Raw genomic sequence first — 15,420 nt, 5'->3', positions numbered from 1 at the left:
CAATTTTTAAAAATTGAGAAAGTTATTTTCTGTTAGGCAATGTGTAGAATATAAAATAAGACTATGTTAGATTCTGCCCCCGCAGGAGTGGACTCCTGTAGAAGAGAGGCTTCTGGTTTGTGAGATAGGTAGAAAATGAATTTGTCCACATTTGTTTTTGGTCTTTTAGACACTGGCTTTTGAAAGGTCTCTGACAGAGATAGTAGCAAGGCTTTCTGAGCCACAGAGAGCTGTTGTGGAGATCATAAGGATGAAGTTGGAGCCAAGAGACAAAGAACCGACTGTGACTTCATCAGTGATCAGTAATATGACAAAGGGTTAGGGAGGTGGGGAAGCATCCTTTGTATATCAGTTACTTATTTATATTAATTCATTAAAATAGATAATGTCATTCAATCCTCAGTAACATTTTGAGGTAGGCATTATTACTTCCACTTTAAAGCTGCAGAAATAGAGGCCTAGAGACATTTAGCGACTTGTCCAAGTTTACATAGCTAGTGACAGAGTTGATTTTCAAACCCAGAGCCCATCTGTACCACATACTATGAATAGATAGTAACATTATCCAGAGAAAGAATGTATTTATCAGAATATAGTCAGCTTGGAAACATGCTAAATGGTAAGTCATAAAGAAAATTGGTAGAGAGTTACATCTTAAGACTACCCAGGAAAGGGACTATTATGGCTCAAAGATTAAATTTCTCAAAGTCCCTATGAAGCTTCTTGTTTTCCTGCTGTGAGATGATTGAATGAGGCTGTCAAACCCTGATCCACAGCCACCTGTTACCTGTTATTTTAGTTGTGGTAAAATATTCATAACTTAAATTTTACTATTTTAACCATTTTAAGACATTAAGTACATTTACAGTGTTGTGCAACCTTTACCACTATCTATCTCCATAACTTTTTTATCATCCCCAAAAGAAACTCTGTACCCATTAAATAACTCTCTGCCTTCCACCAGTCCCCTGGTAACCTATATTCTATTAATATTTTCCATCTCTATGAATGTACCTATTCTAAGTACCTCACATAAGTGGAATCATACAATATGTAATATTTGGCCTTTTGTGTCTGGCTTATTTCACTTAGCACAGTGCCTTCAAGATTCATCTATGTTGTATCAGAATTTCATTCCTTTTTATGGCTGAATAATATTTTATTTATACACATACCATATTTTGTTTATCTGTTTATCTATTGATGGACACTTGTATTTTTTCCACCCTTTGGCCATTGTGAATCATGCTGCTGTGAACATTGGTGTACAGATATCTGTTTGAATCCCTGTTTTTAGTTCTTTTGGATATATACCTAGGAGTGGAATTGCTGAGTCATATGATAATTCTATGTTTAACTATTTGAAGAACCACCAAATTGTTTTCTGCAGCAGATGTACCATTTTATATTCGCACCAGCAATGCGTGAGAGTTACAGTTTCTCTACATCTGTGCCAACCCTTGTTATTTTTCATTTTTTCATAACAGCCATCTTAAGGGGTATGAAGTAGTATCTCATTGTGGTTTTGATTTGCATTTCCCTAATGATTAGTAAGGCTGAACATCTTTTCATGTGCTTATTGGCCATCTGTGTTCTTTCTTTGAAGAAATCTCATTTGCTCTTTTTTTTTTTTAATTTATTTATTTTTTTTATTTTGGCATATTATGGGGGTACAGATTTTAAGGTTTCAATAAATGCCCATTTCCCCCCCTCCCCCCAAAAGTCTGAGTCTCCATCATGACCATCCCCCAGATGGTGCACATCTCACTCATTATGTATGTATACACCCACCCCCCTCCCCCCTCCCACCTGCCCAATACCCTATTACTGTAGTACCTATGTGTCCACTTAGGTGCTAGTCAGTTAATACCAGTTTTCTGGAGAATATATCTGGTGCTTGTTTTTCCATTCTTGGGATACTTCACTTAGTAGTATGGGTTCCAGCTCTAACCAGGAAAATATAAGATGTGCTATATCACCATTGTTTCTTAGAGCTGAATAGTACTCCATGGTATACATATACCACATTTTATTAATCCATTCTTTGATTGATGGGCACTTGGGCTGTTTCCACAGCCTTGCAATTATGAATTGTGCTGCTATAAACATTCGAGTGCAGGTGTCTTTTTTGTAGAGTGTCACTGGATCATTTGGGTAGATGCCCAGCAATGGGATTGCTGGATCAAATGGTAGATTCAGTTGTATCGCTTCAAGGTATCTCCATATGCTTTCCACAGAGGTTGAACTAGTTTGCAGTCCCACCAGCAGTGTAGGAGTGTTCCTCTCTCTCCGCAACCACGCCAGCATTTATTGTTTGGAGATTTTTTGATAAAGGCCATTCTCACTGGGGTTAAGTGATATCTCATTGTGGTTTTGATTTGCATTTCCCTGATGATTAGAGATGTTGAGCATTTCTTCATATGTTTGTTGGCCATTCTTCTGTCTTCTTTAGAAAAATTTCTGTTCAAGTCTTTTGCCCACTTTTTAATGGGGTTATTTGATTTTTTCTTCCTAATTTTCGTGAGTTCTAAGTATATTCTAGTTATCAGTCCCATTTGCTCTTTTTTGAAATGGATTGTTTCAGTTTTTTGTTTTTGTTGTCATTGAACTATAGGAGTGTTCTGTAAGTGTTTCTGGATATTAATCCATTATCAGATATATTATTTGAAATATTTTCTCCCATTCTCTGGGTTGTCTTTTCACTATCATGATAGTGTCCTTTGATGCACAAAAGTTTTTCATTTTGATGAAGTCCAGTTGATATTCTCTTTTGCTGCCTATGCTTTGGGTGTTATATCTAAGAATCATTGCCAAATCCAATGTGATGAAGATTTTTCACTATGTTTTCTTCCAAGAGTTTTATAGTTTTAGCTCTTATGTTTAAGTCTTCGATACATTTTGAGTTAATTTTTTGTATATGGTGCAAGATAAGGTTTCAACTTCATTCTTTTGCATGTAGATATTCAATTTTCTCAGCACTATTTGTTGAAAAAAATGTCCTTTTCCTATTGAACGGTCTTGGCACCTTTGTCAAAAATCAGTTGACTATATATGTGAAGGTCTATTTCTGGGCTTTCTATTCTATTCCATTCCCTTCGTCTATATGTCTATACCATACTGTTTTGATTAGTGTAGCTTTGTAGTAAGTTTAGACTCAGAAAGTGTGAGCTTTCCAACTTTGTTCTTCTTTTTCAAGATTGTATGAGCTATTTGGGATCCTGTAAGATTCCACGTAAATTTTAGGATCACTTATTCTATTTGTGCAAAAACATCATTTGAAATTTGATAGAGATTACTTTGAATCTGTAGATTTCTTTGGATAGTATTGTCATCTTAACAATATTAATCATCCAATTCATGAACACAGGATGTCTTTCCATGTACTTGTCTTCTTTAATTTCTTTCAGCACTGTTTTGTAGTTTCAGTTTATAAGTCTTTAGCCTTGTTGGTTAAATTTATTCCTAAATAGTTTATTCTTTTTGATACCATTATAAATGGAATTATTTTCTCAATTTTCTTTTCAGACACTCCATTGCTAGTGTATAGAAATGCAGCTGATTTTGTGAGTTGGCTTTGTAGCCTGCAACTTTGCTGAATTCCTTTATCAGCTCTAACAGCTTTTTGTGTGTGTGGAATTTTTAGGGTTTTCTATGTGTAAGATTATATTAGATTGTTAAGTATGAAATGTCTGATTTCCTTAAGTACTAAGTTGGGCAGTTGATATCTCTGACATTTCACTTTGACACTTCTTGTTTTATGTTTATTGTGAAGGTACAGCCTCAGTCTTTTAAACATATGTTTTGGCTTGTAATTATCTTCCAAAATTTTTTAGAGCAATTTTTGTGAAACCAAGTAAAAAATTTGTGTTATTTTTGAATATGAGTTCCGTCACAGAATCAATGCAGTGCAGACAGCTCAAAATATCAACAAACTGTTTGAGAAGGATATGGCTAATGAATGCACAGTACGTCACTCTTTTGAGAAGTTCCATTCTGGTGATTTTAATCTTGAAAATGAGCCAGCTGGGTGACCTGAGACCAACGTGGATAATGATGAACTGAAAGCTGTAGTATAAGCAAATCTATTTCAACCTATGCATGAATTAGCATCAAGGTTTGACATCACTATTCCAACAATATTGGACCATTCGAAACAAATCGGCAAGGTAAAGAAGCTGGATAGATGGGTTCCACATGAGCATCAGAAGAGAAATCGTCTCAAAGCTTGTCTGTCTTTGCCGTCACAACAGAATAGTGAAACATTTCTACACTGTATTATTACATGTGATGGAAAATAGATTCTTTTTGACAGCTGCAAGCCTTTGGCACAATGATTGGATAAAGATAAAGTGCCAAAACACAGTCCAAAACTGGATATTCATCAAAAATATCTACTGGTGTCTGTTTGGTGGTCCAGCGCTGGTATTATCTACTACAGCCTCATGAAAACTAGTCATTCTATTACAGTGGATGTCTGCTTCAACCAACTGGATGAAATTATGAGGATGCTTGCGATTAAGCAGCCAAGATTGGTCAATAGAGACAGGTCAATCCTCTTGCAAGAAAACACTTAAACACATGTTGCACGAACAGTGCTGCTTCAAACTACAGAGGCTGGACTTGGAAACTTTCTGTCATCTACCAGACCTTACACCAACTGACTAGCACTTTTTCCATGCTTTGGACCACTTCTTGCAAGGAAAAATAATTCAGTTCTCAACAAGCTGTAGAAAACGCCTTTGCGATTTCATCACCACTCACTCTCTAGGTTTCTTTGCTGCTGGCATAAACAAGTACCATTAAGATGGCAAAACCATGTCAATAGTTTTAGTGCATACTTTGATTAATTATACTGTTTCTTGTTTGAGATATAATAAACTACACTTTTGATTCGAAATTGGATATTTCATATTTAATGACCTAATATTATCTTCAAACAGAGACCATTTTACTTCTTCCTTTCAAATCTGAATGCCTTTAATTTCTGTTTCTTGACTAATTTCTTTGGCTGGAATTTCCAGTACTTTAACAGAAGTGGGGAAAGTCGACATCCTTGTCTTGGTTGTAATCTTAGGGGAAAGAAAGGCTTTCAGTCTTTCATGATTGACTATAATGTTAGGTGTGGGTTTTGCATATATGGTCTTTATTATGTTGAGGAAGTTCCCTTCTAAGTTTATTGAGTTTATTATGAAAGCATGTTAAATTTTGTCAAATGCTTTCTCTACATCGATTGAGATGATCCTGTGATTATCCTGTGGTTTTTAAACTTCATTCTGTTTCTGTAGTGTATTATGTTACGTTGACTGATTTTCATATGCTGAACCATTCTTGTATTCTGGGAATAAACACCATTTGGTAATTACATATAATAATCCTCTTACTATGCTGCTGAATTTAGTTTTAGTATTTTTTGTGGGTTTTTGCATTCCTAAGGGCTGCTGCCCATTTTGGAAATTAAGGTTTTATTGGAACATAGCCATGCCCATTCTTTCTATATTGTCTATGGCTACTTGCACATTTCAACAGAGGCCACATGGCCTGCTAAGCTGAAAATATTTACTATCTGGAATAAGTAAGTACCTTTTCTAGAATAAGTTTGCCAACCTCTGAGTTAGATAAGTAACTCTCCTTACTGTGGCCCTACCCTGCCCAAAAAACTTGTGGTTCTCATTTGGTTTTCTGTGAAGGTGTACCTTTGGAGTCGAACGGCCCTGGTCATGCACCAGTGAATATTTTAGGTCACATGGCAGTTATATTTCTCACAGTAAATTAATAAATTAGCATTTTAATTTATCCATCATTGTATAATCACCTAGAGATCTGACCTCAGGAGTCTTCTATTTTTAATAGAATCAGGGTTCTGAACGCACAAAAGTTGAGGGAATGATGCTGGAAATTGGAAACCTAAACAAATTGCTACCCTTGGGCAGCCCTGTTGGGTATATAGCCTGCTGCTTCCCCTGATAAAAACCAAATTTCACTGCATGTATCCTTTGATCTACGGTAGTTTATATTTATGTTTTTTTCTATCTTTTGCTTTTAGATTTCTTCATCATGCTGAGGAAGAACGATTTCCTATTTCATATAGCAGTTGGTACCATGCAAAAATCAGCTCCTTGAAAAGGTCAGAACCTGTATTTATACGTAGTAGAACTGGAGACTTGTTCCCTGTTAAGCTGTGTATGAATGTGTGTGTCACAAAAAAACAATTAGACTGAATAAAAAAATCCTACTCTTTCTTGCCAACTTATCCTGTGAATTTAACAAATCCTGTGTGATTTATGTGGCTCTTTATAGTTTGCAAAGTACTCTTCATGTAATTATCTCATACAGTCTTCACAGTAATCTTGTGAAGAAGGTGCTATTATTATTCCTATTTTATAGAAACAGTGATGGGTTAAGAGATGTACTCAGAATCTTGAGCTGTTGATTGCAAGACCTAGTCCCAGATCTTTTGCCTATAAATATTACCCTCCTTTCTACATCACAAGTTCATAATCAATATCAGAATTTAGTAGACATCTAACTATGAAAGCTGTATGAGCATTGGAAATAATGTATGCAAAAGTCTACGAAAAAGCTTCTAAGCCCCTTTATGGATGTAAAATATCACTAACAAATCAGATCCTGACATTGAATGCCTAACATATATATAATCTTTGGGATTATACCAGGGTCCTCAATGTATAATATACCATTGGCTTAGTATGTGAAATAAAGTTCATAAATTGCCTCTTACCTACTTTTCTAGCCTCATTTCACTCTGTTCCTTTGTCCTTTGTCTCTGTAGCTTATCCTACCTCTTTTCATCTGTAATAAATGGTTGGCTATTGTTCAAACACACTGTCCATTTCCATTTCCATGTTCAGATCCATATAATTAGGAAGAGAATTTTGGATACTTTTGTACTATATTCTCATTGCCTAGAATGCCTATTCATCTTTCTTCTGACAATCCCAGCTCAACTTCATCTCCTCTATGAAGTTTTTCTTACCTTCCCAGGTAAAGTTAACCATTCCCTCCTGTTTTCCCAGAGCACTTTGTATATGAATCTCTGTTACAGCAAAAATCACATTATGATTGTGTGTTTGAATTGCTCTCTCTCCTACTAATCAGTGAGTTCTTTGTGAGCATGGACTGGGACTTATTTGTCTTTTTGTCCTTAACTCCACATGTTACTACTAGGCTTAGATATATTTTGTTAGTAGGCTTAGATACATTTTGTTCAATTAATAAAATAACAACTACAGTTCCTTCCAACTACAGATCCTTAAAGGATCTGTGCATTATTCTAAGTGAGAGACTGCCCACATAAAAATACCTAGAAGCATATATATATATATATATATATATATATATATATATATATATATGTAAAACAATATAGTTTATACTTGAGGTAGAATAGTGAAATGATCAGAGCCAAGTGGAGTTATTTAGGGAAGGATTCCTCTAGGTCAGTGGTTAGTAATCAAATCCTATCTGCCACCTATTTTTATAAATAAAGTTTTATTGGAAGATAGCCATGTTCATTTGTTAACGTATTATCTATGGTTGCCTTCATGCTATAATGACAGAGTTGAGTAGTTGCAACATAGAACATATGTCCTATAAAGCTGAAAATACTTACTGGCCCTTTACAAAAGAAATTTGCCAACCTCTGCCTTTAGCAGATGGCTTTTGATTATGAAAAGAAGAGGAACATGAATTGATGGAGTGTGCGTGATAATACAGTGAAAACCGGCCATAATAGTAGTAGATATGGTATGTAAGAAAGTTCTACTCTGATCCAGTTTATCAGAGAGAGCTATGTTGAAAAAATGAAATGTCAAAAATGCTTTGGATTGAGAAAAAGGGAATATAAAAATATAATGGAAAGAAAATTATCCAGTAAACACCTTGGACCTATAGCAAATTAGTTTCCTAAGTAGTAGCAGGGAATAATGATGATAAAGGAAGAGGAAGCAACAAAACAAATTAACATTGACTGAGTGTCTGCTATGTGCCAGTACTATTCTAAGTGCTCTGTGTGTGTTTATCTGTTTCTTATTGAATCCTCACAACTGAATGAGATAATTGCTATTATTGTCCTTATTTTGCTGATGAGGAAACTGAGGCAGAGGGTTAAATTACTTGGCCAATATTATACAACTAGTAAGTGATGAAACTAAATCTGAACCCAGGCATCTGGAGTTCCCTGAACGAAGAGGGGAAACCTGGAAATATTTGGTAAAATATTTACCTTAAGCTTGGAATAAGGTACTTAGTCCTAGTACTTAGGAAGTGTGCTGTCCCAACATGGTAAAGAGAAAATGAACAGACAGTAGAAGAGTAATGTTGGGAGGCAGATTGTCCAATTAGAAGAGTATACTATGGATTAGGCAGAATAAGAGGAAGAAGGGAGGAGATACATTATATAATAAGACGTGTTATATATTTAGTCATTCAGTTTAACCTTGATGAGACCAGAAAGCAGTTAACTTTCCTTGCACACATGAAAGCTGTCTTAACATACCTGATGAGCTGCCATATCCAGTTGACATAGAGATTAGCAGTGACTTTCAAGGTGGTAGGAGGCATTCGAACCCCACACAAAAATGTGCGTACTTCTGTACCGCAAGTATATTTTAATTAGTGGAGATGTCAAATCATAACACACACCATTCCCTCTCATTTGATTTTGTCCCCTTAAGGGGACAGTTTCTGGTCTAACTCTGTATGACTGCTGTGATAAACATTTACCCCTTTGGACCATTTTTAATGTATGTATATTGTATGTATGTTAAAGTAATACATACGCATTTTGAAAATTTTGCCAATAGAAATATACCAAATGAAAAGGGAAGTTTCCCTTCTGTCACCATCCTGCTCTCTAAAGGAAACCTCTATTAAAAGTTTGGTTGTAGGCTGGGTTCTGTGGCTCACGCCTGTAATCCTAGCACTCTGGGAGGCTGAGGTGGGCAGATTGCTCAAGGTCAGGAGTTTGAGACCAGCCTGAGCAAGAGCAAGACACTGTCTCTACTAAAAAAAAAAAAATAGAAAGAAATTATCTGGACAACTAAAAAAAATAAAATAAAATAAAATAAAAAATATATATATATATATAAAATATTAGTTGGGCATGGTGGCACATGCCTGTAGTCCCAGCTACTTGGGAGGCTGAGGCAGAAGAATTGCTTGAGCCCAGGAGTTTGCGGTTACCGTGAGCTAGGCTGATACCATGGCACTCTAGTAGCCTGGGCAACAGTACAAGACTCTGTCTCAAAAAAAAATATTTTTTTGTTGTATATGAAACTATTGGTATTGATAGAAGTGTGCTGGGATTCCCTCAGTGTTATTCAGATAGAAAAAAACATTGAGGGATGTGGAGCAAGATAGCACACGAGAAATACCACCAGACAGAGTGTCTCTGCAGAAAAGACAGATTCTAGGAGAAATTAGAAGAAAGAAGCTAGCAGAGGAGCATACATCGGACGAGAGTGGGACGGAGGGGTACCTGAGATTACGGGAGACTCCATGGGAGGAGGTTGCGGAGAACTGGAAGCAGAGACCTCTAGAGAGACCAGCGGCAATGGTAGGTGGAGTGAGTAGCCTGGAGACCAGCAGCAAGGGTAGGTGGAGTGAGTAACTCTCCCTTCCCTTGCATCTTGGACTGCTGTGGGCTCCCCAGTGGTTGGAGAGACCTGTGGACACCACCCCAGAGACAGCCACGACCAGTGAGCGGTAAGCCTATATCAGACATGGCACCAGGCTCCCGGCTCCCTCAGGGCATTTCCATGTGCACAGACCCAAGTCGTGCGGCAGGCGCCATATTGCACCATTCTCCCCTCCCTCGTCCCTGTCCGCGGCTGCCAAGAGAGACAATATAGCCACCAGCTGGAGGCATCTCCAAGCAATGGGACCTTCCCTTTTGGGGCCCTGTTGCTGACTGAGGGATACTCAGATGGTGAGTTCCCTACCCGCCAGCCCTCCTAGGTGCTGTTGGCCAGGTGATTCCAGGAGAACGGGGCAGACCCTGAGGCTGAGAGACATCAACCCAGCTTGGGCTCCCCATGGATGAATTAGGACTGGCACTTCTCACCCTGGTGGGGTTAGGGATTGAACTCCGGGGCCCAGAGGTCAGACCTGCAGACCAGATCTGTGCACCCAGGTCTCGCATTGCCTGGGGCACAGAAGGGATATTCATGAACAGCCTAGTAAGGTGTGTGTGCCTTCAGGGGCAGATCAGCTTGCTTGAGGGCAACCCTCCCCCCAAAGGGGGGCCGTGTGCCCAGCCCAGGCAGTGATCCTGCGCAGGGAACCTCCTGGCCGGCATTACAGCCAGGGGAGGCTCAGAGGCGTGAGGTCTGGCCTGCTGGCAGAGGCCCAGGAGTAGCTGTGGAGTTGGGGAGGGTAGAAAGGAGCGAGGCCCGCTCTAGACTGCAGGTCTCAGACGGCCCCACCCCCACACACAGACTCTCTGACTGAGAGGGGCCATTCCAGCCCCTCCCTGACAGCTTTTCCTGAAAGCAAAGAACAGAACTTTGACCCCTGCTAGCAGCATTTGTGGTGCCTGAAGACAGGCTTGCCCAACCCAGCTCCGCCCAGACCCACTCCCAGACCAGCCCTCACTGAGGTGGAGAATAAGGACATACCTGGAAGTCCCAGGGCCCCGCCCACCTCCTGAGGCACCAGAGTGCCTCTCTAGAAGAGCAAGTGTAGCCTGTTCCTTCGAGCAAGCACCACCTACTGACAGGGAGGACATTCTGCACACCCTTTTCATGGCACCTACTGACTCATCATACAGGGAGTGGTCGAATCTCACCAACAAACACCACCTACTAGATCAGAAACTAAACAGGGCATGTCACTTTCCAAACAAAAACCTAAGGCAAGAAGCAACAACTGATCCAGATGGGAAGAAATCAGCGAAGGAACTCTGGAAACATGAAAAACCAAACGGAAAGCACACTCCCAAAGAGGATCACCAGCCTCTTAGAAAGGGACATGAACCAAAATCAGACTACTAAAATGTCAGAAGAGAAATTTCAAATGTGGATCGTAAGAAAATTCAACGACTTGCAAGAACAACTGGATAACCAACACAAAGAAAACGCAATAAGATTCCAGGACCTGGAACAAAAATTCACTAAAGAAATTGAAACAATGAAGAAAAGTCTAACTGAACTCCTGGAAATGAAGAATCAATTCAGGGAACTGCAAAACACAGTGGAAAGCCTCAAGAACAGGGTAGATCAAACAGAAAAAAGAATCTGAGAGATTGAAGATAACACCTTCCAATTAAATAAATCAGTCACAGAGATAGAGCAGAGAAACAAGAGAAAAGAGCAAAGCCTACAAGAGATGTTGGATTATGTGAAGAAACCTAATGTGATGGTCATAGGGTTACCAGAAGGGGAAAAAGAAAACACTCAAGGGTTGGACAAGCTATTTGAAGACATAGTAGAGGAAAATTTCCCAGGCCTTGCTAAAAATCTCCAGATACAAGTTCAAGAAGCTCAAAGGACCTCTGGGAAATTCAATGCAAATAGGAAGACGTCACAACATGCATTCATCAGACTGACCAAAATATCAACTAAAGAGGCTCTTCTAAGAGCTGTAAGATGAAAGAAGCAAGTAACATACAAAGGAAAGCCAATCCGAATAACGCCAGACTTCTCTACTGAAACTTTACAAGCAAGGAGAGACTGGGACCCCATTCTCACTCTTCTGAAACAGAATAATGCCAGCCTAGAATCTTATTCCCTGCAAAACTAAGTTTTGTATATGAAGGAGAAATCAAGACATTCTCAGATAAGCAAAGACTGAGGGAATTCACCAAGACAAGACCAGCCCTTCAAGAAGTACTCAAAACAGTGTTACCCACGGATCAGCACAGTAAACACTCACGAATGTAAATCTACTCAAAGCTAAAAGATCAAAGCCCAGATACCACAATGGCTCAAGAGAGAAAACAAAGCAACAAAGTTCAACCCAACATAATGAACAGAAATCTGCACCACCTATCAGTTATCTCAATAAATGTGAATGGCTTAAACTCCCCAATCAAGAGACATAGGCTGGCCGAATGGATAAAAAAACACAAGTCAAGCATCTGCTGCCTTCAGGAAACACATCTAACCTGCAAGGATGCAGTTAGACTTAAGGTAAAGGGGTGGAGAACAATATTTCAAGGAAACGGAAGCCAAAAGAAAGCTGGTGTGGCGGTGCTGATTACAGATAACTTAGCTTTTAAATCAACAAAAGTAATAAAAGACAAAGAAGGTCACTATATAATGGTGAAGGGTACAGTTCAACAAGAAGACATAACAATTCAAAATATATATGCACCCAACCTTGATACACCCAGATTCATAAAGCAAACTCTACTTGATCTAAGCAAATGGATAAACAACAACACCATAATAGCCGGAGATGTTAACACCCCACTGACAACACAGGACAGATCCTCCAAACAGAAAATCAACAAAGAAATAATGGACTTAAACAGAACTCTAGAACAAATGGGCCTGACTGACATTTACAGGACATTCTATCCCAAAACCACTGAATATACATTCTTCTCATCAGCTCATGAGTCATTCTCTAAGATTGACCATATCCTAGGACACAAAGCATGTCTCAATTTTTAAAAATATAAATTATATCATGTATCTTTTCAGACCACAAGAGAATAAATGTAGAAATCAACTCTAACAGGAGTTCTCATTTCTACGCAAAGTCATGGAAACTAAACAATCTTCTGCTGAATGATCACTTCATAAATGAGGAAATTAAGATGGAAATCAAAAGATTCTTTGAACTAAATGACAAAGGAGACACAAGTTACCAAAACCTGTGGGACACAGCTAAAGCAGTCCTGAGAGGAAAGTTTATTTCCATAAATGCCTATATCCAAAATTCAAAAAAATCACAAATAGACAACCTAATGAATCATCTCAAAGAGCTGGAGAAAGAAGAACAGACTGACCCCAAATCCAGCAGAAGAAGTGAAATTATTAAGATCAAGTCAGAACTAAACGAAATTGACAACAGGGAAATCATACAGAAGATTAATAAAAGAAAAAGTTGGTTCTTTGAAAAAATAAACAAAATTGACACATCTTTGGCTGGACTAACGAAAAGCAGAAAAGAAAAATCTCTAATCTCCATCAGGAACAATAAAGGAGAAATTACAGCTGACGCCCTGGAGATACAAGATATAATTTATGAATACTACAAAAACCTCTATGTGCACAAACTGGAAAATGTGGAGGAAATGGACAATTTCTTAGAAACACACAACCTCCCTAGGCTCAACCAGGAAGAAATAGAATTCCTAAATAGACCAATATCATGTACTGAAATTGAAACAGCAATAGAAAACCTTCCTAAAAAGAAAAGTCCTAGACCAGATGGTTTCACACCGAATTTTACCACACCTACAAGGAAGAACTGGTGCCTATCCTGCAGAAATTATTCCACAACATCAAGAAGGATGGAATCCTCCCCAACATATTTTAGGAAGCAAACATGACCCTGATACCAAAACCAGGAAAGGATGCAACAAAAAAAGAAAACTACAGACCAATATCCCTTATGAATATAGATGCAAAAATTCTCAACAAAATCCTAGCCAATCGAATCCAGGGGCTTGCCAAGTAAATAATTGATCACAGCCAAGTGGGATTCATCCCAGGGATGCAGGGATGGTTCGACATACACAAATTTATAAATGTAATTCACCATATAAACAGAAGCAAAAACAAAGGCCATATGATCCTCTCAATAGACGCATAAAAAGCATTTGATAAAATTTTAACACCCTTTTATGATAAGAACACTCAACAAAATAGGCATAGACGGGGCCTACCTAAAAATGATAGAAGCCATGTGTGACAAACCCACAGACAATATCATACTGAATGGGGAAAAATTGAAAGCATTCCCACTTAGAACTGGAGCAAGACAGGGTTGCCCACTATCTCCACTTCTATTCAACATAGTGCTGGAAGTCCTTGCTACGCAATCATACAAGAGAGCAGAATTAAAGGTGTCCAAACAGGAGCAGAAGAGATCAAACTCTCACTCTTTGCTGATGACATGCTATTATACTTAGAAAACCCCAAGGATTCAACCAAGAGACTCCTTGAACTGATAAATGAATTTGGCAAAATCTCAGGATACAGAATCAACACACAGAAATCAGAGGCATTCATATACGCCAACAACAGTACAAGGGAGAACCAAATCAAAGACTCAGACCCTTCAAAATAGCAACAAAGAAAATAAAGTACCTAGGAATATATTTAACTAAGGAGGTAAAAGACCTCTATAGGGAGAACTATGAAACACTGAAGAAAGAAATAGCAGAGGATGTAAACAGGTGGAAGAATATACCATGCTCATGGGTCGGTAGAATCAACATTGTTAAAATGTCTGTACTACCCAAAGTGACCTACAATGTCAATGCAATCCCTATTAAAATACCATCATCATTTTTCACAGATATAGAAAAAATAATTTTACGCTTCATATGGAACCAGAGAAGACCCTGTATAACAAAATCAATCCTAGGCAATAAAAACAAAATAGGAGGTATCAGTTTACCAGATTTCACACTATACTACAAGGCTATAGTAATTAAAATAGCTTATGACTGGCACAAGAACAGGGACATTGACCAGTGGAACAGAACAGAGAACCCAGATATAAAACCATCCTCATATAGCCAAATAATCTTCGACAAAGCAGACAAAAACATACACTGGGTCAAAGAATCCTTATTCAATAAATGGCACTGGGAAAACTCAATAGCCACATTTAGAAGACTGAAACAAGACCCACACCTTTCACCTCTCACAAAAATCAACTGACGCTGGGTAACAGACTTAACATTAGGTGTGAAACTATTAGAATTCTAGAGGAAAATGTTGAAATACTCTTCCAGACGTTGGCCTAGGCAAAGAATTTATGAAGAAGACCCCAAAGGCAATCACAGCAGCAACAAAAATAAATAAATGGGACATGATCAAATTAAAAAGCTTCTGCACAGCCCAAGAAACTGTTAAAGAGAGCAAACAGACAACCCACGGAATGGGAGAAAATTTTCGCAAGCTACACTTTCGATAAAGAGTGTTAACTAGAATCTATTTAGAACTCAGGAAAATCAGCAAGAAAAAAACAAACAACCCTATCAAAAAATGAGCAAAGGATATGAACAGAAACTTCTCAAAAGAAGACAGAATAATGGCCAACAAACATATGAAAAAATGCTCAACATCTCTAATCATCAGGGAAATGCAAATCAAAACCACAATGAGATATCACTTAACTCCAGTGAGAATGGCCTTTATCAAAAAGTCCCCAAACAATAAATGTTGGCGTGGATGCGGAGAGATAGGAACACTCCTACACTGCTGGCGGTACTGCAAACTAGTT

At 38.3% G+C, this 15,420-nt stretch overlaps 1 protein-coding gene across 1 annotated transcript in view; it reads left to right on the top strand.

The window, feature by feature from the left end:
• SCMH1 (Scm polycomb group protein homolog 1) overlaps positions 1-15,420 on the top strand; it is a 174,382-nt gene that overhangs the window by 33,280 nt on the left and 125,682 nt on the right. Inside the window, exon 2 of the mRNA XM_012735822.3 lies at positions 6,044-6,124. The gene's annotated coding sequence lies outside the window, so the exon portion shown is untranslated. The remainder of the gene's footprint in view (positions 1-6,043; positions 6,125-15,420) is intronic.

The sequence above is a fragment of the Microcebus murinus genome, chromosome 2, assembly GCF_040939455.1.
Source record: "Microcebus murinus isolate Inina chromosome 2, M.murinus_Inina_mat1.0, whole genome shotgun sequence".
Classification (NCBI taxonomy): Eukaryota; Metazoa; Chordata; class Mammalia; order Primates; family Cheirogaleidae; genus Microcebus; species Microcebus murinus.
Note: the sequence above shows the minus strand (reverse complement) of the source record. Positions and strands in the feature narration are given on the sequence as shown.